This window comes from Lissotriton vulgaris, chromosome 3_2 (genome assembly GCF_964263255.1).
Source record: "Lissotriton vulgaris chromosome 3_2, aLisVul1.2, whole genome shotgun sequence".
Taxonomy (NCBI): Eukaryota; Metazoa; Chordata; class Amphibia; order Caudata; family Salamandridae; genus Lissotriton; species Lissotriton vulgaris.
In genome coordinates, this window is record NC_141690.1 from 123885572 (window position 1) to 123911229 (window position 25658).

A 25658-nucleotide genomic window follows, 5' to 3' on the forward strand; every position below is an offset into this window, starting at 1 on the left:
ATCTCCAAAATCTCCAGCAAGCAGTCGTGTGTGCATGGCACTATGTCTAAAAATATAGGAATCATGGGCACTTCCAGGGTAACTTGCAACTAAATCAGTGATGATAGTTTTTGAATTACAAATTGCTTGAATGTTGAGAGAATGGTAACAGTTCCGGTTGCGGTAAATGTACTCATTTTCAGATGGGGGACAAATGGGAACATGTGTGTCATCTATACAGCCAATAACATGGGGTAAATGTGCCATGTTGTAGAAATCTAACTTTGTTTAAAGCAATTCCTGTTGTGTGCTTGGAAATATAATGTGATGCCTTATCCTTTGCAACATGGCATTGAGGAAATCATTGACAAAACGTGAAAGGGAACTCTGGGACACACCACCAGCAATGGCTATGACACCCTGGAAGGACCCCGAGGCAAGGAGGTGTAGGGAACACAATACTTGTACATGGGTAGGTATGGCTTCGGTCCTATGTGTATGTCTCTGCAAGATTGGGTCAAATTCATCTATCAAATCTAAAATTATTAGCCTATACTTATCATAGGTTTCAGCCTCTGTCTGGCTTAGTAAGGTGACGCGCACTCTGAAAATTCTTTCATGAACCATCCTTCTCCTCCTGGCTGCTGCTCTCAATCTCAACCTACGTGCCACGACAATGAGTGTTGCCATTCTGAAAAAATCTTTCATGCATTGTGGAGCCCCTTAAATGCACTCCAAATGAGTTTCACCTGCATTGCTTGTTTTTCACAAATTTACCACCTGGTCTGACTTCTTCTAAAATAAGAATTGCAAATTGCGATTTCTGAAAAAATTGCAAATTGCGATTTTTCATGCAAGCACTTTTTATTCAAACTTTTGCGATTCCTTCAGTTTGCGATTTTTTTAAGGAATCGCAAAGACATTTGCGATAAAATAATTTGCGAAAATACTCTTTCAAAATGATGCATCCCAAAAGTTGAAATTGCATTCGCAAACCGGTGAATTTTGCGATTCGCACCATTTGCGAATGCAATTTCAAATTGTGCATGTGGCACCTAGTCTCCTTTTGTCTTGAAATATGCTAATTGAAATTTCTGCGTGACTTGAATATTCACTTTGATGACCCCAATTTTGTTGTGACCTCTAACTTTATTTCAAATCCCTCGAACTACAGTAATAAGTAAGCACATCAACACATACAGCAGGTCATCATATTTTTTTTTGTGTTGCATTTTTTTTAAATTGTATTAAAGGGTCAAAAGAAATATACATCAGGAAGAGTCAGCATCTGTCAACTAAATACAATAGCTTGTAACATTAATAGTAAGAAAACCTGAATGACAATTGCATCTTAGAAATAAAAAAAGTATAAAGAGAATGGGATAGGGGTGTAACGGGGAAGGTTGGGGATAGGGAAAATTTACTGGTCCTATGGGTGGGGCATGCAAGTATGGAGCGGGTGTGCTGAGTGCTGACTAAAGGTGGGCAGAGTTGTCGGGGTGCCACTTTGCAAAATTCCACGGAGCTGGCTAAATAATCAGTGGAATTCCACTCCGCCCCCTGCTGCCACCCACCCCAAGGCCGCCACAGACTTACCTGGTCACAACTGTGCTTCCCTGTCCTCCTGGCTGTCTCCTCTCTCCACTCCAGGCTCATCCAACTCCCCAGGCAAAACAAAACACCTATGCAAAACATTACTCCTGGGAGGACTGCGCATGCACACGCATGCACAGTCCTCCCACGAGTGACGTAGAGCGTCTAGGGAGTCGTACAAGCCTGGAGTGGAAGGGACTGGAGACAGCCAGGAGAAGGAGGACAGCCCGGGCAGGGCACAAAAGCACCGGTGTGACCAGGTAAGCCAGAAAGTGGAGTGGGGGGCAGGGCAAACTGGGCTAACCCCCGTAGTCGGAGATTTTTGCTAAACTCCGCTTCCCCAGTGGAGCACGAAGTTGGCAAAACTCTGCATACTCCTCTGGTGTAGCGGAGTGTAGTGGGGTGTTGCCAAAAATCTGGCCAGCATCCCCCACGGGGGAAGACCGCAAGTCCCAGTGCAACTTTGGGAGTATCCCAGATGGCAACTGACCCTTGTCCAGAGGTCGAGGAGCAGGTATGTCCCTGGGAGGGTAACCATGCACATAGCGTGCCATAGGAGCGGTGGTGATGTTGTTGGTTTGTGGCTTTATTCGTCTAGAGGACATTTGTGCAATGTTGGTGATGGTATATGTTAGAAATGGGATTTCTGGTTGGCTTGGGCTTGCGCCTAAGCCAGGCAGAAACCACCACTTTAGTCAAGGCAAGTCAGATACAAGCTGAAGATAACTCCTGCTCACCCCCTTGGTACCTTGGCACGAGCAGTCAGGCTTATCCCAGAGGCAATGTGTAACGCATTTGCGCAACACCCACACACAGCAGCAACACACTAAGCACACCACAAAAGAGACTCCACACAAGGTTATATTAAAAATAGCCTTTGTATTATCCAAAACACATTAGAATCATAGTCACACATATACACTGTGCCGCCTGGCAACCTGGCACTAGGCAATATTCACAGGGGATTATATACACATGACAGGGCCAATCGGGCCACTGTCAGAACCTTTGGAAAACACTAGTAATGCATATAACGCACAAACAGTAAATACTGGCAGAATACTGTACTCAGCATTAGCACGGGCAACATAAGCAAATGTTGTCTGCATCATAATTAGGCATGATACACATGGTGCATGAACCTCCTAAACATAAACACATTGCACAATAGGCCTCACAAGCATAAACACATTATGCCATAAAACACAATCAAGAGGGGACCTTAGTGACACTCCCTAGGTGCATACATCACCTTCCAAAATGACTCCAGGCCAACTGGCTTTTCACAGGAGCTCAAAATACCCTCTGCCCAGAATGTCCGGGTGAAAACTGTGGGCCTTTCAATTAGCCCTCTGGCTGCCAATGCAGCAAAAAACATAGTGAGCAATGTGCTGGGGCATGGGGTGCATCTCACCCCCCTCTCCTCATGAAACAAAATGCCCCAGAGTTGCAGCTACCCGCGCTCCTGCCTCATGAGTCTCATTGGGACCCTGACACAATATTGCCCTGAAGGTAAACCAGCTCTGGCACCAAGGTACCTGAGGGGTGGGGGGACCCTTCCGGTGCTATCAATCGGCACCACCATGCAGCACAAACTGACTCAGTCCTACCCTGGGACTGCAATACATCGTGCCCCCAAACTGCCAAGAAAGAAATGCTCCCACCTTCAGGGTGACCGGAGCTTGATAATAGCAAACTCAGCACCACTCACCGTTCCTTGGGGGTTGAGCGATTCTTCCTCTTGCCGGCTCCATGTACAAGCATAAACTGCAGGATGCAGCAGAGGGGAGCCCGCAGGGCTCCCGATCATTCTTCCCTCTCGCCAGTCACCGGGAACCACGCTGGGCTCACCCTTTCCAACTGGGACCCCACCCCTCAGCAGGCACAAGTGCGCCTGACTTCTGGCCTTGCGGGCTGATTCCTGCAGGTTCAACAAGTGGAAGAAGGTGGCATCAGGGGTCTGCCACCCGCTCCCATGGGCACTGTGGAAGCCCTCTTTGGGAAAAACTAAGCAAGCCTCTTCCTGGACTATACACATGGGGCTCTCTCTTCCACACAGGAGCCCGCTTGGCTTTCAGGGCTGGTGCGGCTCCACTCACAACCAGGCAGCCCACCTGGCTTCTGAGTCGCCGCTCGTGATGCGGCAGCCCATTCTCAGAAATGCGAGTCGCGGGGTGGGCTCCCGCGCTGTTTCCAGCTCACAAGTGCGGGGTAGGCTCCCGCCTTTGAATAAACACAGGTGCGGGGTGGGCTCACGCATCCCTGGGGGAATCCTCCCTCCAGAAGGCACGCAAATGCAGGGTAGGCACCCGCTGCACTCCTGGAAGTACTGGGGGGATCCCTACGCTTGGGATTCCCTCTGCAGGCAGCGCCGCGCTGCAAAAGCACCAGCACTCTTCCCCGTCTTGGAGCACAGGAGAACTGTGCAGGGCTCACGAGGCACTTTGGGTCCCAAAGTTCAAGGGCGCAAAGCTGGGCAATGAAAGCAACAGGCAGTCCAGCACGCTGGGCCTCCATGGCAAACAGACCCTTCAGCTGCATAGCAGGGCAGCCAGTTCATCCCCAGCAGCAGCCGTTTGGTGCCGGCTTCAAGTCGGCACCAAACGGCACCCACAAAAAGCAGTGCCTCATGGGGTCACAGCCCCAATATTTATGTACCACTTTTGCTTTGTCTGCCCTGGCACAGGGCTTGGGGTAACCAGTCTGAACTTGTTCTGGGGGGTGTTGGAGCACTCTGTGAACAGGGCTCACACCCTTCTTTGTCAGATGGGGGTTCGGCCTTAGACACACCACATTGGGGCAGAGCCAGCATTCACATAGCAGGCACAGACCTATTCAGGGTCAGGGGACTACTTCTCCCACTACTCCAAATGCAGATCCCCTATTCAGCCTAGCGCTGACTCACCCTGCCTTCCCTGGAGCCACACACACATCAAAAGCCCTTGTCACTTCAAAGTCAGACATGCAATCAACATCAGGCAGGCAGACACATAGTACACAGAAATGCCAACTTCTAGAAGTGGCATTTCTAAAATAGGTATAATAAATCTGTGCCCACCATTGCGTAGCATTTATTATCCCTATTCCTAACATACCAAACTTGACGACACTGCCCCTCTCATATCAGGAATTATCAGGGAAACACTAATCTGGGAATCCCCAATGCATTCCTATGGGAGGGCAGCCTCACAGTAGTGAGAAACCAAAATGGCTGTTTGTCACTATAATAATAATAATTATAATAAAGATCTTTATTCGGCTTATTCACAATGGAAAAACCATAAAAGAGACAGATAATATCGTACATTATATAATTACATGGTAAAAAAAATACACACATTACATAACATTTCATATAAAATTCATTGATCAGTTAAAAAAGAGTTAATAGAAATATATAGGGAACCGCTCAAAGTGGGCTTGATGAGGACTTTTGGAGATTCTTTCTATGTTTCATAATGCATTTTAAAAAATTACTAACAAAATAACAGACATTTTCCGTTTCCAGCATTTGGAGTCTTAAGAGGGCAGGTCTGCATTGTCTCAACCCCCAAGTTCTTAGCATTGGTAATAGCCAGATCTTTCTATGGGCTTGATGAAATTTACAGAGCATGATCACATGCAAGTTAGACTGTGTTGATAAGCCATCACACGGGCAGGGCGGGAGTGTAGCATTCCAACAGTTTTTTAGCGGAAAAGTGACCATTCTAAAAAAAAGTGTTTAGCCTAAATCTTGTTATTAGCATTCTTTCGTAAGTTGATGTTTGCAGTGCCAGATACGGATGAATGCCATAGGCTATTTGGATCATGTTCACATGTACAACTGCCGTTTTTGATGAGTTGGATGCAAGTCTTAAAGATTCCAAATGTCTTAATGCTGCCTGTTTAAGGTCTCTTTTAGAAATGTCTGTTATGGATACTGGGTCCAGGTAATAGTTCTCAAATCCTAGGTCATTAAAAAAATTTCTAACGTAAAGGAGCCACTTTATTTTTGATGAATTGTCCAGGTTCATTGAATCAGCAATGATGGATTGAGTCAGTGCGTTTTTGTCTGATTTCCAGATACGACGCCACAACATCACTGGTTCTATTTTGATTAGGTCCTCTATGTAGGGTATGCCTAGTTCTAGGTGCATTGCATAAGTTGAGGTACCTTTGGGAGTGGCTAATAAGAATCTCAAGAAGGCATTTTCTGCCTTCTGGATAGAGCTGGTGTCAGTGTAGCCCCAGACTCCCGCGCCTTATGTTGCGATTGCCTGACATTTAGCATTGTAGATCTTTAGTAGCTCCACTGGAGGCCTTTTTCCTAGTCTCTGAGAAAAGCTCGTTAGAGCAGCGATTGATCTCTTGAATAAATGTGCCCTTGTGTTCACTGCTGGCTTCCAAGTCAGTTGGTCATCTATCATAACCCCCAGATAGGGATATTGAGGGGTAGCTTCAAGCTTTTGGTTGTCAAGCTGAATGGGTTTTATTCTTTTCTGACCCCTACCAGCCGTCATTACGAACGTTTTCTTCACGTTCACCTTTAGATCAAGGTTGCCCATAAAGGTCGTGTACCTATTCAATGATTTCTGGAGCTCATGGGGAGTTCGTGCGAGGATGACAGCGTCATCCGCATAGAGCAGGGCTGGAATCAGGCGTCGGTTTATGCGTGGGAGGTCCTGAGCCCCCCTCAACATCTCCCCCTCCAGACCATTAGTATAGAGTGAGAAGAGGACGTCAGCTCTCCATTTAGGCCAAAACGCACTCTGGCCGATGCCCCGGTATAGAGCTCTCTTAGGAAGTCCAGAAGAGGGAGGTCTACTCCCAGTTGGGCTAGGACCTTCCACAGCTTTGCGTGCGAGACGCAGTCGAAAGCTGCGGATAGGTCGACAAAGACCATATAGATCTTGGTTGGTATGGCCTGGGTATATTTGCCCATTATTAGGGTAAGATTAAGGACCTGCTCTAATGTACCGAAGCCCTCGCGAAAGCCAAATTGAATGTCGGAGATAATGCCTTGGTCCTCACTCCACTGCTGGAGACGCTCTAGGATGACTCTCCCCACTACTTTCCCAAGTGAATCCAGCAGTGAAATTGGCCGGTAACATTTTGCATCTTGGCGGTCCCCTTTTTTGAAAATGGGGACCATTATTGATTTGGTCCAAGAGCTTAGGATTCCCTCATTTGCGGCCGCTGTACAGACTCTCGTTAGAATGGGGGCCCAGAGGTCTAGGTTACTTTTAAAGAAGTCCACTGGGACCCCATCGGGACCTGGTGCCTTGCCTGGTTTACTGTTCTGCAAAGCCCCCAAGAGGTCTGGAATGTCAAAGGGAAGCAGAATGGGGTACTGGGCTTTTAGGGGCAATGGGTCTGTAGGTGAAGTGTTTTAAAAGATCTCCGCGAAATGTGTAACCCAAGTGTTTTCATCAATGGCGACTTCTATTTTTGGGATGCCAGTTTCTGAGAGATATGGAGTTCTAACTGTGCGCCAAAAAAGCTCACTATTTTTTGAGACGGCGCCCTTATGGAGGTCGTCCCAAAGTTTTTGCTTAAGTTGGGCGGTTCTCAGTTTTCGTTCCCCTATATATTGACGCCTTAAGAGTTGAATTTGGGCTGCGTCACGCACGCCTTAAGAGTTGAATTTGGGCTGCGTCACGCTGTTTGTCACTATCAGGACATGTCACACACATTAGGTACATGTCCTGCCTTTTACCTACAATGCACCATGCCCATAGTGCTAGCTAGGGCCTACCATAGGGGTGACTGACATGTAGTAAAAGGGGGATCATAGATGTGGCACAAACTTTAGGTGCCACGTCACAGTGGCAGTAACATACGTGCACAAGCCCTGCAATGGCAGAGGGCTGAGACAGGTTTGAAAGTCTACTTTGGCGGGTGGCGCAATCAGCGCTGCAAGCCCGCCAGTAGCATTTAATTTACCAGTCCCGGGTATATGAGATGCCACTCTACAAGGGACTGACAGGTAAATTTTAAGTATGCCGAACAGGTGTAGACCAATCTTTACCATATTTACCACTGGGAGCACTCACATTTTACACTGAACAGCTGCGCTAAAGTGCTCAGAGTGCTAAAACCACCAACACCATGTCAGAAAAAAGGCTAGGAGGAAGGCAAAAAGTTCAGGGATGACCCTGCAAAAAGGGCCAAGTCCAACAGTATGCATGTATGATGGGAGCAAGCTGTCCATGATGGTAGATTATGGAATGTATCCTGCTTCTACCCGTTTACACCCATTTCTGGGTGTAAACAGGAGACTATTGACCTAGGTTCTGCAGGGCAATTCCCTTACAGCGCTGTATAGCAGTGCGGTGCCAAGGGGTGGGGTGGGGGAAAGGGGTGGTCAGGTAGATAGAGGGGAGGAAGGAATAAGTAGGAGTCTTGTGTTGGATCACAGAATAAGTGTGAGTACTTATTAAGACATGGGAGGAGAGGAGAGAGGAGATGACAGGACAGCTGAAGAGATATAGTAGGTGGGGGTTGTATGTGTACCAGTAGGTTTTAGGTGTATAGTCTGCATAAGGTGTGCTTGAGAGAGTGGAAGGGGGGAGAAGGGGAAAGGAGGAAAAGTGAAAGCTTGGGACTCAATGAGAGCACAACAGGAGGAGGGGGTAGAAGGAGGGGGCCACCTCGATACTTCGAGGAACATTGCATACTGCTGATCACAGGTTGGCTATGGGGGTAAGGGAGGCGAGGGAGCGTGACGGTCGAGAGGGAGGGTATCTGTGTCCCCTGCTGCATGGTTGTCACCAGTGCTCTCCTCTGCATGCACAAAGGGTGCCCATATCTGTAAAAACAGTTCAGATTGGTCTTGTAGGCTGTAGATGACTTGTTCATGTAAGTGAATATTGATCATGGTCACTAGCCAGTCATTTAGGGTCTTAAAAAGACAAATTTTCAATTGCACCTCCCTCGTGCCCCTGTCCAGGGCTTCTAGAAGATCTACCCATTCATCTTCTTCATAGGAGACTGATAGCTGTGCTTGCCATCTGATATAAAAAGCTTGTGACAGAGCTTGCAAGAAGAGATGGGAGTAGAGAACTTCAAATAGTCCTAACATTTCCCCTTTGTGTTTCTCCCATGTATGGAGGTCTGATACCACTGGTGAGGCTGACAGGGACCAAAGAATGCGTGCCTAGACATTTCCTCGAGCAGTGTTGCAATTGGATGTAGCTCCGAGAATATAGCGCGGGAGGCCAAACTCTTTCCTTAACTGTGTGAATGTTTTAAAGTCACAATCAAGGAGAAGCTGATCAATGGTGTGAATACCCACTACTTTCCTCAGGGGCCAAGACAGCCTATGTACAGCAATGCATATGCCAGCATTCCCCCATAGGGGGGCTTTCTCATGGAATTGTGATTCAAACACATGAGGCGGTGTGCTCGTTGTCAAGCTCTGTGCATGGCGGATAATATCAGGTGGGCAGGGTCCTGTTGGCATGTCCCTGACCAATATAAAGCAGAGAAACCTACTTCAGAAGATAGTAGGTGCCTTTCGATATGTACCCAGTGCAGCGTATCCAAGGTCCCCGGCAGCATAAACGACAGTTGAGAAAGCTGGAGGGCAAGAGCATAGTGTTCTACTGAGGGGAGGACCAGTCTTCTGCTGAATTGATGAGCTTTCAGTTTTGTCGCGACGAGACGGGGCTTCGAGGAACCCCACATGAAGTATTTGATCTTGAAATCTGTTAGGCTCAGCATGGTGATGGAGAGCATCCCAAGGGTATAGATAAAGCACAGTAGAGTGACCATGCACATAGCTTGCACTCTGCCCCACATGGAAAGCCCTAGCACTTTCCATTTCTCAAAGTCTGCATCTGAGTGAGCAGTAGGTTTGGGTTATCTGAGGCCATCCCTACCATTCCTTTATTCACCAGAATACCAAGATATTTAAGATGTGAGGGTTGCCAGTGGAAAGCCACTTTTGTGATACCGTCCGAGATGGGGAGTGCCTAGCTCTTATCCCAATTCATTTTGTAACCAGAAAAGGAGAATCGCCAATGATTCAGAGCAGGGATGGCAAAGATCGGTGCAGATCTGTGAGCAGGATGACCTCTGCATAGAGGTAAAGTTTAGATTCCCCAATTGGGACGTGTATGCCCGTGGCATTAGCTGAATTGGTATGGTGGCTGCCAGGGGTTCCATGGCCAGGAAAAAGAGAAGCCGGGAGAGGGGGCATCCCTGACATGTCCCTCTGCAAATTGGAAACAGAGCTGATATGAAGCCCCCGCAGTTTATCTGCACAGTGGGACTGTGGTATAGCAGTCGCACCTTGGCAATGAATTGGTCTCCTAAGTCAAAATGTTAAATTACTTTAAAAAATAAACCCATTTGATGCGATTGAACGACTTTTCTGCATCGAGCAAGAGTGCCGGTGCATTGGTCCTGAGGTTCTTGGCCGACCATAGTGTATGGGCTAGGGTGTGTACGTGGTTTCAAGAGAAGTGGCCTGGGACAAATCTCACTTGCGTATGGTGCACCAGTGAGGGCAGGAATTTTGAAGGGGGGAGGCCAAGACGCTGGCAGAGATTTTTATATCACAGTTCAGCAGGGAGAGAAGTCGATAGCTACCACATAACAAAGGGTCCTTCCCAGGTTTGGGTAAGACTGCAATCACTGCCCTCTTGGAGAGAGAACCCAAAGAGGACACCAACTCCGCCTCTTGGAATGCAGTCTGGAGTGTGTTGACTGCCACCTCTCCCGCCCAATGGTAAAACTCCGCTGGATAACCATCTTCTCCAGGGACCTTATGATAAGGTAACTTGGCTATTGTTAATGCAACCTCTTCCCTGCTGAACTCCCTATCTTATAGTTCCCTGCCCTTGTCAGAGTTCCCCCGGGTGTAGAGGGACTCATAGAATGAAGCAAATTCATTAACAATATCCTGGGGACGAATTAGGGTTTTCCCTCCCACTGATATTATGGTCGGTATGGCCATGACAGCCTCTCGCTGATGGAGCTGCGCTGCCAGTAATCTCGCCGCCTATTCTCCCTGTTCATATTGCCTCCCTTTCATCCTTTGCAGAGCATATTCTGCTTTGCAGGTGAAAAGCGTATTTAGGGCCATCCGGGCCTGTTCAAAGATTTTCGATGTTGCAGGTTGGGGTGTGCTGTGTAGAGGTGGGTCTAGGGCCTAATGCCCTTTTCCAGCTCCTGTCAGGTAGCATTTTGTCTATTGGCCTGTGCTGTATCCCTCATAAGTTGACCCCTGATGGTTGCTTTTGCTGCAGCCCAGAGAGTCCTGCCAGTATCAAAAGCCCCACTTTGTCAGAGATATATTGTTTGAGGTGTTTCTGTAGTTGGGATTTACCTTTAGGGGTCTGATGGAGCTGTTTACTCATTCACCAGGTCCTGCAGCCCCGTCTGGCCAGACCTACTTCCAGTGATAGGCAACCTGGGGAATGATTGGAAAGTGCTGCCTTTAGTATGTTAGATTCTCGGTTTAGTTGCACCACCCCGTGGAGATAAGAAAATAGTCCAGTCGGGAGGATGTGCAATGGGTCGGGGAGGTGAAAGTGAATTCCATGTCCACAGGGTGGCTAAGCCACCAGTGGTCCACCAAACAGTTTTCCATCCAGCACGTTGTCCATCAAGGGCCAATCCGCTGCCCTAATTGAGGGGTCCCGTTTTATCCATAACCAGGTCCCTCACAAGATTCCAGTCTTCGCCGCTAAGATATTGTGCAACGCCTATCTCCACTAGGTGGCTGTTCAATTGAAGGAAGAATTATGGTGGCGCTCCTATGCAGATATGATGATCCCCTAGTCTCAACTTGGCAAACGTGCATCGTCCGTCTGTGTCTGACCATCTCTTAATCACTTTCACTGCGAGGGATTTGCATAGGAGGATTGCCACCTCACATGTGCGGGGGATCCAGCACCTGGGGTATCGCCGCCATGGGAACTGCTGTGAATCAGTTTCCTAACCCAGCCTCTGCATAGCTTGTCAGATTCTAGTGCATCGAGATGCATTTCCTGTAGCAGTGCCACATCAACTTCTTTGGATTGGTGATAAGAGAGTATTTTTTTTTTCCTCTTGATATAGTGAGTAAGCCTATGACCTTTCCAAGTTATAGCACGCAGGGGGTGAGTGACACACATGTTATAGGTTGGGTGAGGGTTGATGGAGTCTCACCAAAATATGGTGGTGATCCTTATTGTGAGACTGACGTGATATGGCATAGTGGGAGCTATACATGCCATGCATGGAGGGAGATGTCTGGGGTGATATGTGAGAGGGGGTAATAGATGTAGGGGGAAGTAGGCAAGAAGAACTGTAATTAGGATGAGGTGGGGTGGAAAAACAGGTGTTGAGGACGAAAGAGAGAGGGTAGGCGAGATGAGAAGAATATGTAGAGGATGCAGACACAGAGGAGGAAGGAGGGAGGGGAATGGGGGAGTACGGGTTGGAGGAACCCCCTGGCACGCAGTAGGTGTAAGATGGTCCAGCGGTACCAGCAGATTCTGTGATAAGGGATTTGCCACCCTGTCGGTGAGGTAAGCGATAAGAATGAGAACCAAATGAGAAAAGAGTGAGAAGCGGAGGTAAAGTGGGGGGGCTGTGTCGAGATAATGAGAATTACCTCGTAACCAGACTGGAAAAGGTGAGGGAAGCGGGGGAGGAATAGAGAGAAGGTGGCTACAAATGACTAAGTAGCACAGGAAACATTAGACTTTCTACCACAGGTCTAATTGCATTGACGCACCACTCTGAGGGTGGAGCCCCACCGGGCGAACAGGGCATTGCCCAGGACAAGTCACAAAAATAGCAGAGTGAGGCAGTCTGGGAGGCAATTGTAGCAAGTGGGGAAAGGGGATGTGGCTCAAAGGACATCCCAAACAACCTTATGATGCTCCGTGCGGGTATAGTGGAACAGAACCTAAGCCTGAGCTGGGTTTCGAGAGAAGGATTATAGGCATATATATATATGGCTAAGATCAAACAATGATGTTGGTTACAAGCATGAACAACAAGGGTTGTTGTGGCATCATCACTGGACCGCTTAAACAATTTATATAATTTATACGACAATACAGATAACCAATACAGTGTAAGTGAGACTCAGCTGTCTGACATCTGGCAGCTGCCTCTCTTCTCAGGAGGCGGCAACAGTTTGGAGAGCCGAGTTCTTATCTTCATGGGTATGAGCTGATCTCTGATGGTCTCTACCACGATTCTGTGAGCTGCTGGTAATCCACCATCTGCTTTCAAATGTTTGGGAGGGTAAGCAATTATGTGCCATTTCAGGAGCGTTGTGTTGGGTATCCATTTTCTGTTACCTCAAGTTGTCCAGGAACAGGCGTAGGTCCTCTGGATTATCAAAATCCTTTTTGTCACGATCCCTAGTGATGGGTAAGTGGGCAGGCTAAAAAAGACTGTACTTAATGTTCATTTGGCATAATCGAGGTATCAGAGAAAGAAATGACTTAAGGCGATCATTGGTGTCTCTGGAGAAATATCTAGCCATTCGGATATCATGACCTTCGGATGTAAATGGTCCTTGATTACGTGCTGTGGCCAGCATCTGCTTTGCTTGCTCATGGCGCAGAAAACAGGGAATGATCGGTCAGGGACGTGTAGCCGAGTCCTTGCGTGTAGGGCCAAGACGATGAGTGCGTTGTATTTCCAGTGGGGACTTAAAGGTAATGCCTAGAAGATTCGGGAGAGTGTCTCTCAGGACTACCCTGATATTTGAACCCTCGATTGATGCTGGGAAGCTAAAAAAACAGACATTGTCTCTCCTGGTACTATCTTCTAGGTCAGTCAGCTTACTGCAGATAGAAAAGAGTTCTTGTTCCCTATCCTGAATCGCGTGTAGACTTCCCTCCACCACCGTCAATCTTCGGTCCAGTCCCTCTGTGCGTGTGTGGAACCCCATAATACCCGCTCCTCTCGATTTTGCCTCCTTTGCCAGCATAGATATATTAGTGTCATTCCCTCCAGTCACCGGCTAACAGCAGAGATTTCCTGAAAGATACGCTCCATGGTTTCACCCTGAATAGGTGGGGGTGGAGGCAGGGAGTGGTCACTCGTGGGGGGGACGGCACCCTTTGTGGCCATATTATATGGTTGTTTGAGTGCTACCATGAGGAGGAGTTGCCTGGAGGACTTACTCCTGTGCTTGTTCATGGACATTCGCCTCTACTTGCAGGGAGGTGCCCTCTGTTGGCAAGCCAATGAGCCTGATGATTGTGAAGTAATGCCAATGGTGCTCCAATGTTGGGCCAAAGAATGTAGGTGCTGGAGCGATTGCACCGTAGTGGTCTGTATACATGGAAGGATAAACTTCCTGGTGTGGGTTTCTTGCGAGGAGTTTCCCAGGTCATTGCAAGAGGGGCCTAAGAGTGTTCATCAGGTCCAGTTTGCTGCCTGGGCTGTTTGGGGGAGAGGGGTCAGATGGCAGGTGGGGGCCTCCTGATCGGGGTTTTCTTCTGCGCTATCTACAGCATGGCAATAGGCTAGTAGTAGGAGTAAAGAGCGGCAAGCATGAATCTCCCTATTACCCTCTGTAGATCAACTGCACGCAGAGGTAAACCAGTCATAGCTTTTCCAGGGATAAAGTAGCTGCGCCGTCCAAGATTTATGTGGAGCCCCACTGCGTCCTGAGTGGCAGCCTCTTGTATAGAAGTATGCCATTGGAAGGTGGACAGTACATCAGTGTCCACCCAGACATGATGTAGGAGATGGGGTGGTAGCATGGGGAGGAGCCCCTGCGTGCTCTACGGCCACACTGAGGTCCACTATCTGATCTCGCCTTCACTTGCTTTTGCGCCTAACAGGGGAAGAGAAGGGGGTGTCCCTCTGTGTGTTGTGCTACCCCCCGTCCACTCCTCACCTCTCACCGCAGCCTGCGCCTCCTGTTTGCTAACTTTTTTGACCTGAGGTCCCTGGGGCCCGCTTGGCTCGCCTGAGGCTCTGTAGCTGCCTGAAGAGCAGCTCCAGGAAACACTGGGACTGACTATCACTACCTGAAGGTGGGGGGGCTGAAGTTCTCCGTTGTCCAAGGAGCGTCGCCCCCACCGTTTCTGTGCCTTGCTCCTCCAATGGCTGCCGCAAAAGGTCCCCAGTTCAGCTCAGGTTCATATTGGAGCCAGCCTGCCCGATGTAGGGAGCCGATAGTTGGCGATCCAGCATTCGCACGCCAGAGCGGGTGTGGGGCTGAAAGGTGGGTTGTAGGTAATATCGCCTCCGGTGTGATCACAGTCCAGCCGCAAGACTCTGGCGTGCACCCTACGTGACGCGGTATTCAGGTCTAAAGCAAGTGAACCGGAGTTCGTCTCAGAGCAGAGCTCCCAGTTCAGGGGGCCATCAGCATTCATGTCCAGACCACATCCCACGGGTCATATTCTTGATCCTATCTTTTCCAGTTTACCCTCACTTATCCACCAATACCTGTAACTTGGTACAATCATCTTGCCATTCCTGTAGCTCTGCTTGCTTCAGCAAAAGATGTGCCTAGTAAAATTCCTGCCACCTCCTTCAGACACGGTTCTAATCTTAAACCTATACCCTTCCATAATCATCTTTAGAACAATGCTCCTGGCTTGGAGGTACCTATTTAAGACTGTGGGAGGAAGGTTGACAGCTGGATTACGTCAATGTTAGATGTACTGATACTGGTGTCATCTGCCACCAAGGGCAACGCATATTTACCTGCCCCGTGGTTCAGCTAAGAACGTATAGTACAGAACAAAGGCTGTAATGTCTTGGAGCTTGTTTGGCATACGCACTACAATCAGGAGGATAACATGAAGTATAAAGAAGCTATTAAGAGGTATTATGTGGCATGTCGAGAAGCCCACTTTGGCTTTAATGCTGAAAAAATTGATAGTGCTCACAATTCTTCGAAAGAGCTTTTTCAAACAGTTCAGTCACTGATGGATCTGGCCCACTTGACTCCATGACCTCCTCTTGTTAAGGTTAAATGTAATGAACTTGCAGAATTTTTTTTAAAGGAAGGTATCAAATATCTATGCCTCTTTTCATGGTCTGACAGAGGAGGATACGTTTTTTGCTCCTGTCACTTGTCTTGAGCCGATACTATAGACTTTTAGTCTTATCGATGGAGAAAATGTTGAGGTTCTTTTGAGTGCCACAAAGTCCATTTCCCCTACCCACCTGACACCTCTGTGTATTCCTAAAATGGACAGTCCCACTCTTTCTCCAATTTTGAATAATTTTTTGAATATGACTATCATGAAAGCCACTATTCCCTCAATGTGTAAAGATGCTGTGATTGTTCCTCTGCTTAAAAAGACTTCTATTGATGTATCTAAGCCTTAAAACTATAAACCAATTTCTATTCTACTAGTGGATATTCTTGAAAACCCCATCCACTTTCAAGTATCTGAACATCTAGAATCTTGCAATCTTCATCATGTGTCTCAGTTGGGCTTCCACCCTGCTCACAGTAAATAATTTGCACATCCTTGGGTTACAGAGAATCTCAGAATGATCTTGGGGACGGAATAGATAGCAACTCTTTTTCCTTCTGTATTTGAGCGCAGCCTTTGATACTGTCTCATACTCTGTGCTTCTTAGGAGACTTAAGGAAAACATGATCTGTGGTATGACCCTTTTTTTGAATGATCGTTCTTTTCAAGTCTCTTCGAAACTACATTCTTCTACTGTATGGCAGATGCCTTTCAGGGTCCCTAAAAGATGTTCTCTGAATCCCACTCTTTTCAACGTATATGTATGCCTTTTGGCAGACATTGTAGAGGCTTTTGGTCTTACTTTACTTTCTTATGTTGATGACACGTATATTGTCATCTCCTTATCATCAGTTGAGGACAACAGATTGCCCAATTTTAGACCGTGACCTGTCACAGTGGCTCAATGGATGGGAAACAACTGCCTAAAAAATCAATGGCATCACAATAGAAGTCCTGGTTATAGGAACCCAGATGCATATTTGAGGCTTGCGATGGTGGATGGAAAGGTTTAGGCCCCTTCTTACTCCAAAACAGGGTGTTAAACACCTCGGAATAGGGCTGGATAGCAAGCTACTGATGAACTACCAAATAAATAGGGTATCAGCTGGCTGCTTTGGCCTTCTCATATGACTGAGGAAGATTCTTTGGCTCCTCCACATTTCCACTCAAAAGACAGTTATCCAAGCACTCAACATTTCCTGGAATATGGCACTGTGCTCTACCTGGGGTCTTCTAAGCCATCACTGAAGAGGCTTCAGAATTTTCAGAACACTGTAGCTTGTCTCCTCAGTCAGCATGTATCAGTTTCTACCCCGCTTCAGAACCTTCATTGGCTCACTATTGATAAGCGTATTATATTCAAAGTGCTTTGTGTTATATATAAAACCATGACTCAGACTAAGCCCCCAGTATTTAAGGAATATAGTGCATCAGTACCTTCACAATCGTCCTCTATGCTCGGGTAGCCAGAACTTAGCAGTGATCCCACGAGTCAATTTGTTAAAATAAGGAAATCACTCTTTTAAATATCTTGGGTCTAAACTCTGGAACTCTCTGTCTTGTTATTTAAGGCTTTGTACATCAATAGAGAGTTTCCGCAAGAAGTTGGAGACCTGGCTAATCTAATCTCACTGAGTCTACCTTGTTGAGTCATGCTAGCGCTGGGAATCCCTTTGGGGAAGCCTTGAGCTTTATAAACCACAATAACATAACATTAAGAAAGACACTCACACCAAACCTTAGAAGCACTCCTGATTTTCCCATTTATGATATTATCACGTACAGACGTGGGGGCCAACCTGTATAATGCTCATGCCATGCTCTGCCTATTTAGGCAACAAAACCTGATGGTGAGGGAAGTGAATCTGGATCTTAGCTTTCTCATGCCAGAGCACTTTGTGTACCAAAGTAGCAGTAAAATGGGAACAGATCTTGTGAGCTGTGAAGCTCATGCCACATGTTGTTCAAATGTTGTCATCAAAACCGGTCCACTGCCAGGTGACACACATTTACACAAGACAAAATCTTCTCCAGTCTGTTGAATTCCAAAGCTGCTGTAAATGTGTCTTTTTTGTCAGTCAGGAAGCCAGCCTGTAAGGAGCGTGGAGTAAGTCACTCCACTATCACAGACTGTTGTTGAGTTCTCACTTGTGGTCTTTGCTGTCAAATCTCGGCATGTGCTGACTTGCTTGCCAATGGAAAGTCTCTGCAAATTGTGATGCTTGGCTGGTGGCGGATGAATCACTGACAGATGGGAAGGACACATAGTGAGCAGCGAACGTTAAGCAATCTATATTTTATCCACTCGCCGACAAATCTGTCGTTAGAGAAATTTCACTGACTTCTGAGTTATAGAGGTTCTTGTTCAATAACAATGGGGCTTATTCACTATGATCCAGGGAAATGTGTGTAACCTGCTCCACATATGGAGTCCTTATTGCTCTTTTTTTAGTAGTTGGTTTTCGCGAAGTCATAAACATTTACCTCTCTTAAATATTATATTATACTACACCTGGTGTAAAAGCAACAATAAAAATGTATGGTTCTTTGTTTGAAAACTAGAACATTTGTCAACAAGCATGTGCAGAATCTGACCAGTGAGCATGCACGTGGTCAAAGAAAAATAGAAAAATTTCTAATGGTGTCATTCGATAAGGGAATAAATGCCTATCCAATGCCTGCCCAATAATGCCCTGAAAATGTTCTTGCTAGAAATTAATTAAAACAGAATTCAAATATCAAGAACCCTGTTTTCCTATTCCTTTACCTTCTGAAGCCCCACCGGAAGCAAAGAGGTAGGTGAGGACCTACATGTGTGACACAAAGTTAGATGAGTGATATTATCGGAGGTTTCACCTTTCCAGGTAAGCACTGAAAGAAGATATATTTGTTCCCCAGTGTCAAATGTAAGCTTTTTAAATAGGGAAAAGAAGGTCTCGCTTAGAAGAAAACTATAAAACAGGTCCCGCATTCCTACACAAGTATTACCCAGGTAGCATTTTTGGCATATGCCATGCTGAAGTAACAGTACTCTAAGACAAAGCATGGCCAAATTCTATGTTTCTGCATCAGACAAACTGGATTCTAATTTCCGCCAGTATTATGACAAGCATTATTTCCATTGCCTGCATTTACTGACTCTTTGGACACTCCTCTTGGTGCGCACACTTGGTTTCAATATATGTATAAGATGTGCATGAGTAAATCTCTCTCTCTCACACACACACACACACACCCACACACACACACACACACAAACACATGTTCCTTGTAGAACACATATCTATTTCCTTTTGTGAGTCAGGTTCAGCTAGAATACCATATCATTTTGCTACTATAAGTTTGATAATTTGCCTTATGGAAAAAAAACTGCAGGGCTGAAAACCTTACATCATGTAAAATCTATTAATTGATTTAAGATAGGAAAAAGCTAACACTTCAATTGTCCCAACATCTGCACTTCACTTGAAAACACCCAATTGACCTCTGTGTGTTCATCTGACTTCTGTCAAAGACCACAATTACCGCTAACCACTCTATCTTCATTTGCCTGGATACTACTAAAATCCACTTCACAAATCAGACTAAGTTGGCCATTCAGATTCTGGCGTTGGGTCCACTGGACCACCAAGTCAGTAGAGGCTATGGCCTGCACTCCCCTGGCGGAAGATTGTTGCCATATTTAATGCCTCCGCTAGGAACGCTGGAATCTGTGCCCTCAGTGGAGCTGCATTTGTGTGGGATCCCCTGAAAGCACAAGAGCTTTGATGCGCAGGCGCCTTGCTTGATGTGCTTGCTTCCCAAAAACAGGAGTTTTGTTTCTTGAAAACACAAACACAATGGAGTTGACACGGATGGAGGTTTCCCTGTATGAGTGGGGGCCACTGTGCCGTTTCCCATCTCAGGGACCACCATGATGCGCATGGTCTTATTCCGTTGAGAAAATGAGCAACAGTCTCCCAAGTTAAATAGGGTGTAGGAGCCCCCCTCTAAAGTGCAATTAGGTCAAAGGCTTATGCGGTTGGAGCCAGGACAGGCAGGGTCCACTGCTGTAAAAGCTGTGCTTTACCAACTCAAAAACACGGTCAAACCAAGGGGCAGATTTATGAGGCCCTTGCACCTCCTTGCGCCGCAATTGCGTCACTTAATGTGACGCAACGGCGGTGCAAACAATGCGCCCTATTTACAACGTGACGCATCTAGGAGATGCGTCACGTTGTAAAGCCCTGCGCCATAAGGAGGCGTTCCTGCACAGGGGGGGCGTTCCTGCGCAGGAACGCCTCCTAAAAGTGGCTAAGTGAAATCTATGAGATTTCACTCAGTCACTTTCTAAGTCAATTCCTTACGCCTGCTTGAAGCAGGCGTAAGGGTGACGCACCATGCATTGAAGAGGTGGCTCCTGTGCATTGCAGGAGTCATGTCGCACTTGCGACATGACTCCTGCAATGCGCCGCCGGTACGCCGAGAGATGCGTCACGCATCTTCACTAACTTGCACCATGGTGCGCCGCATCATAAATGCGGCGCACCATGGGTGGCGGAGCAGTGGCGCATGTTAACTGGCGCATCCCTGGGGATGCGCCAGTTAACATAAATCTGCCCCCAAGAGTTTAATTGGGTGAAAGTACCACAAATTTACAGCAGTGCTCCAACTCTGCCGAATTCTAAATGAGACCCTAAGGGACATATTGACAAGAAAATGTCCGAGTGCGGAGCTTGCCCAAATTTGGCAGCACCACGCTGCAGCATTTTCAACAAGCATTGGCATAGTCAATAGGTTCCGCTTTTGGGACCTCATAAGTAATTAGTTATGCAGCAAAATATCCTTGTTGCATCAGCAGCAACTGTTGCATAGCTAAACACTTATAAGGTTGCAAAGGCGAGACCTATTGGCTATTCCAATGCTTGATTTCTAATTGCATGCCTTTCAAGTTCCCAATTTCACTTCATTTTGTCTGTAAATTAATGCTTACTGTTTATTTTATATATTTATGACTATTAGTGCTTTGTAAACCAAACAGCAGCCTAGTGCTGCTGTTCAACTGGGGGCTTCATGTAAAGAACTAATACAAGGCTCCTCCACTTGGGGAGTGGCACCTCTGAGCACAACTTCGGGGGACTCAGACGGTCTTATTCCATATATCTGTGGATCAACATAAGTTCATTCCAAAAAGTTCATTCCAAAAGTACCATATAGTTCATCCAACGTGTGAAATTTATTAAACTTATTGCAAATTCATAGTTTAAGTGGCATCACGATGTTCAAAAGATTCTGGATGAATAATGCGATGTGACACATGTTAGCAAATCCCGATGCATTTCGGGCACCGCCCTTCCTCAGGGGTTTACTCTACAAGCAAACACAAAAATCCTCGGGGCTCCGGTTTTCTCCTCTTTTCCTTCCGTTATGAACTTTCTCTCCTGCGGTAAAACTTGGCCCGGCCTTTGCCAGCCCACTGACGTCATCGTGATGCCACTTAAACTATGAATTTGCAATAAGTTTAATAAATTTCACACGTTGGATGAACTATATATATAAATTTGGATTACCTACATATGGCCCTAAAACTTTAACGACTAGAAACTGAGATAAAAAAGAACTAGAAAGACAATTTTAAAAATAGCAAATTGGCAATGGTATGTTCCACAGCTAAGGAGGTGAAAAAAAAGAATTTTTATCTTACTATATTTTCAAGGGCTAAGGCCTGTTGTGGTAATAAAGGGCCAGATGCACGACATGCGCAATAGCGCCTCAAACTCATTTGCGACTCGAAACTTGTGAGGCGCTATTTGGCATGTACAACAGTGTGTTTAACACAATTCCCAATGGGGTCGCAAATTGCGAGACCCATGAATAATAATGAGGCTCTTGCAATTTGCAAGCCCATTGGGAATGACAGGCTCTCCCAGGGATGGTGGCCTGCTCAGCAGACCACCATGTCTGGGACTTATTTTGAATAAAGCATTTTTTTAAATGCAGCCTATTTTGCTTAAAGGAAAACAGGCTGCATTTAAAAAAAAAAAAGAAACTTTTTCGTTTAAGTTTTTTACGGGCAGGGTCCCTGGGACCACTGCCTGCCCGTAACAAATATTTTCAGAAACAGTCACAAAGTGGAAGGGCCCCCTGGGGACCCCTTCCAAATTGCGACTGCGTTACCACCATCTTGAAGAGGGTGGTAATATGCAAGTGTTTTGCGACTGCAAATGCGGTCGCAGAACATTCATACTTGGGGTTGCAGTCGCTAATAGGAATGGAACACCCCTTCCTAATAGCGATTTGCAATTCCTAAATAGCGAGTCATAAATAAATTCGACTTGCTATTTAGGAATTGTACATAGCGCGTTCACATTTTCAAAAATAGGGTCGTACATCTGGCTCAAAGTCCAAGTGATATCACATTTTTAAGCATAATTGGGCATGAATTATCAAGGAGCTAAGGACGAGATGGAATTTGAGAAAAGAGAGCTTGCTATGGAAAATGTGTGCATTTGTATATTGGGGACAGTTGAGGGAGGGCTGGTCTCCCGAATCTTCTTTTCAAAGGGCATTTGACCCACACCCTCATCTTTAGAGAATTATGTATGCTCCACTCATTTGGCATCAAAGGCCTCATTGGTATCGGATTAAATCTTCTTTCTATACAAATTTAATGCATATTATTGTTCTCAGTTCAAGTAAAAGGTATTATGCAGAATTTATGTAAATGGCTCTCAGTCTGAATGTGTATCAGAAAAGCGGGTCAGTTTTATACTGCAAAATATTGATTTTTCTCTTCTATGCCTGATTTAAAGGAAGGGGTATTACTTATGTAATATTTTATGTTTTTGCTGTCCAACTGGCAAAAAGTTCACCTGAGCCAGGACGCTCATATTAATGGGGTGCCTCAAGTCAGACAAGCCACATGTCTGGGAGTATGCCATGTAGAAAACTTCCCTCTATTAAATGCATTACATTATTCCAATTTCCTGGGCCCATAAGGATTTTGTCATCGTTTTACTTATCTGCCACAAAATAATTATATTACTTCTGACCTCCCCACCATACTCTCTTGTTTGAAATTAAATTACTTTTTCAGTCTTAACAGACTTGTTCAGGGATCTACTGGGCAGAGCTACTGTGCTTCAACTGTGGGCTCTTTGGTGCTGATGTCCATGGGCTTGTCCTACGATGACTCTACAAACTAGGCCAAGGACATCCCTTCTGCGATTGACTCTCAGGGTAGGAAGGGCGAGCAGTCATGGGTTTCTTAGTGAGGTAATCTAGTAGTTCGCGAACTAAGCCCTCAATAATCAAAAACCAGAAACAATAATATGAAAGGCCAGTCCTTGTCTTTTCAAGAAAGAAAGTACTTTAATCACAAAGTTGCACTAAATGCTACAGAATTCAAAGATCACGCAGGTCAGTGTACTCGAGTGTGATTATACTGTAGGCGCTATACCTACACTGCTCGCTCTATTCTCCCTCCAGAGTGGTCCTTCTAGGTCTGGGTTCTCCTTCTGGCGAGTTCAAGAGTGGCATGAACAGGCTCATTGACAGTTCACAAACAAACTCGGATGCAATCAGATTGTTTTGGTTTCACCACTTTTCAGGATTTGTAACATTTAAGGAGTCCTCTCTTGCTAACTTGCCCAGGGTATGGTCCCCCTGCTTACCCAACAGTGTTCATGATAAACCGGCAAGAATGCTGGGGCGTCAAAGTTGGGCCTGGACAGTGTCTAGCAGATCACCTACCCAGACTCCATCAGAGAAGGCAGGATGGTAGGGCCTGTGCAGATGTCGGTCCTTTTGGCACTATTGATCTATTTAAGCAATACAGCCAGCCTCACCAGGGCTGAGCAGTTACAGCGCGTGGTTCGGATGTTAGCAGTCTTGGCGCCCGCGGTCCTGACTGTACCAAACGTAGGTGTATTCCCCAGTTGTGCCTTTGCCAGTCATGGAATTACAGACTCTGTCTGGGTCGTTGGCAATCACATAGTTGCAGTTCCCATCTGGAACTACGGCAGTAGGCAGATGTAGCCTACCTATAAGCATATGGTACGCTGGCAGTTGTAGTCCTCTTCAAGGCTTATGGCAATTATGCAATTGCAGTCCTTGTCCAGGTATACAGCAATCAAACAATTGCAGCTCTTGTCTTGGCTGATGGCAGTCATGCAGTTTCAGCCCTAACTGAGAGGACAGTGCAACGGTTCCTGTCAGGAATCAAAATAAGGAACCGAGGAGGCCACAGACACAATTGTTTGTTATTCTGGGATGTCCCAAAGCCACTTGTAATGTAGTGTTCCTCACTCCTCCTGGGCAGTGCCTCCCCCTGCAGAGTCCCTCTGCCAAAAGGCTGACATGCTTCTAGGAACTTCAGGGCAGCTGTCCACAGCAACTCCATCTGTGAGCGAGCCCGTTCTTCAGACTATGTCCCATGACCTCTTGGACAACAGCCCTGGATGTACAGCAGTCCTATGCAGAGCACTACGTTCCTTGGCCCTAAAGGACTTGAAACTGGAACAGAGGGGGTGCGCTGGGTCCCACTTTTAAACACAAAAGAATGTCATGCCAACTTGTCAGTGGGCCACCATGTAGGAAGGGGCTTTTGGACCATGACTGTGAGCGTTGGGGTCATCTGCCTCTGGTATTATGGGTCCATATTGCTATAAATCTGCATTCGGGCCAAGAGTATCCTTCTCACACTTCACTCCAGACTAGTGCTTCTCTTAGTAGAGAGACAAGAGCTTTAACAGTACGAGACAATGAAATAATACACATAGTATTCGGGGTTCTGCAGCATTGTTTTACAACATACTACAGAGCTCTAACAATTCCTATAGTTCCCACATCAATCACAGTGCCCTAGCACAATTGCTACAGTTCCCACCTCGCTGAAACATTCTAAGACAGCCGATGCAGTTCCTGCTGCTACTACAGTAATTTATCTGTGAAAGAAAACTGACAGAGAATTGTCATAGGAGTAAAATCACTAATTGGCTTATGCAATCAGGGACCTGTGGGTCAGCTCTGTTTGTTTGTTGCAAAAGTGTTCACACTAGCAATCGGTTCTCCTTGTACCTGAACCTATATTTGTTTTAAGCAAGACAAAATCTCTTAACATGGTTTGCTGCTCTGCCCTTTGCCAAAGTGAAAAGGCAGGAATGCACTGTATTTAAACATATGAGGGCAGATTTAAAAGGACTGGCGCATCCCTGCATATCAGCAGGGATGCGCCAGTAGAGATGCGAGACGCAGGAAAACCCTTGCGCCACCACGGATGTGTCGCACTTACAATGCGACTTACTGTGGTGCAAGGATAGCCAGATGCGTGTCGCATCTTCTGGCATATGGGCATTGCTGGGGTCGTGTCCCAAGCACAACGCAAGTTAAAAATTAAATTATTAAAACGAAGTTCGCATTTTGCGATGCAGGGCGCGCAATAAAATTTGTTTATTTAATTTAATTGTTTACTTACCTGCAATCATCCATATTCCGGTGTTTACCAACCCCCACCCTGCCCCTCCCACACCACGCCTGCCTGCCCCACGGAACTCCCTCAAAGGGCCACGGCTGACCGGGAATGGCACCCACTCACATCCTGGGCATTTTCATTACTCTAAACTATAACTTTGCCGCAAATGTGGCATAATTACTTGGCATGGCATAAAATTGCACTAAGTAATTAAAATGACACCCTGTCATACTTTAGACGGTGTGGGCATGCCACAATCAGTCAGACGTGCAAGCAATGCATATTTATCTTTAATATTGTAGAGTTATGAACAATGATATGTAAAACAAAGAGGAATTCCAAAATGCACATTGAAATAGAGCAATATGGACTTGAAGGAACAGAAGCCTTTAGTAAAAAAACTTGATGTAATTCCAGTATGTTTGCAGGTTGAGAACCCCTGGGATTTGAAGACCGCCTGTAATATGTTTTCTCAATCATGGGTTGGAATATAAAAATGAGCATTGCTGCAACTATTGGCAAGTTCAGCCGGTCTAGCTTTTGGTAGCAGTTTTAATTTATTTCTCTCGAGTGTATCACATATATACTCCAAATGTGTCATAAAATCTGGATTACATCTGATTATATTCCACTCTGTCAGAAACAAAGGTGGGGCGTTAGCACCTGCTGTCTTTTGCTAGCTATAACACCATAAATCCAAA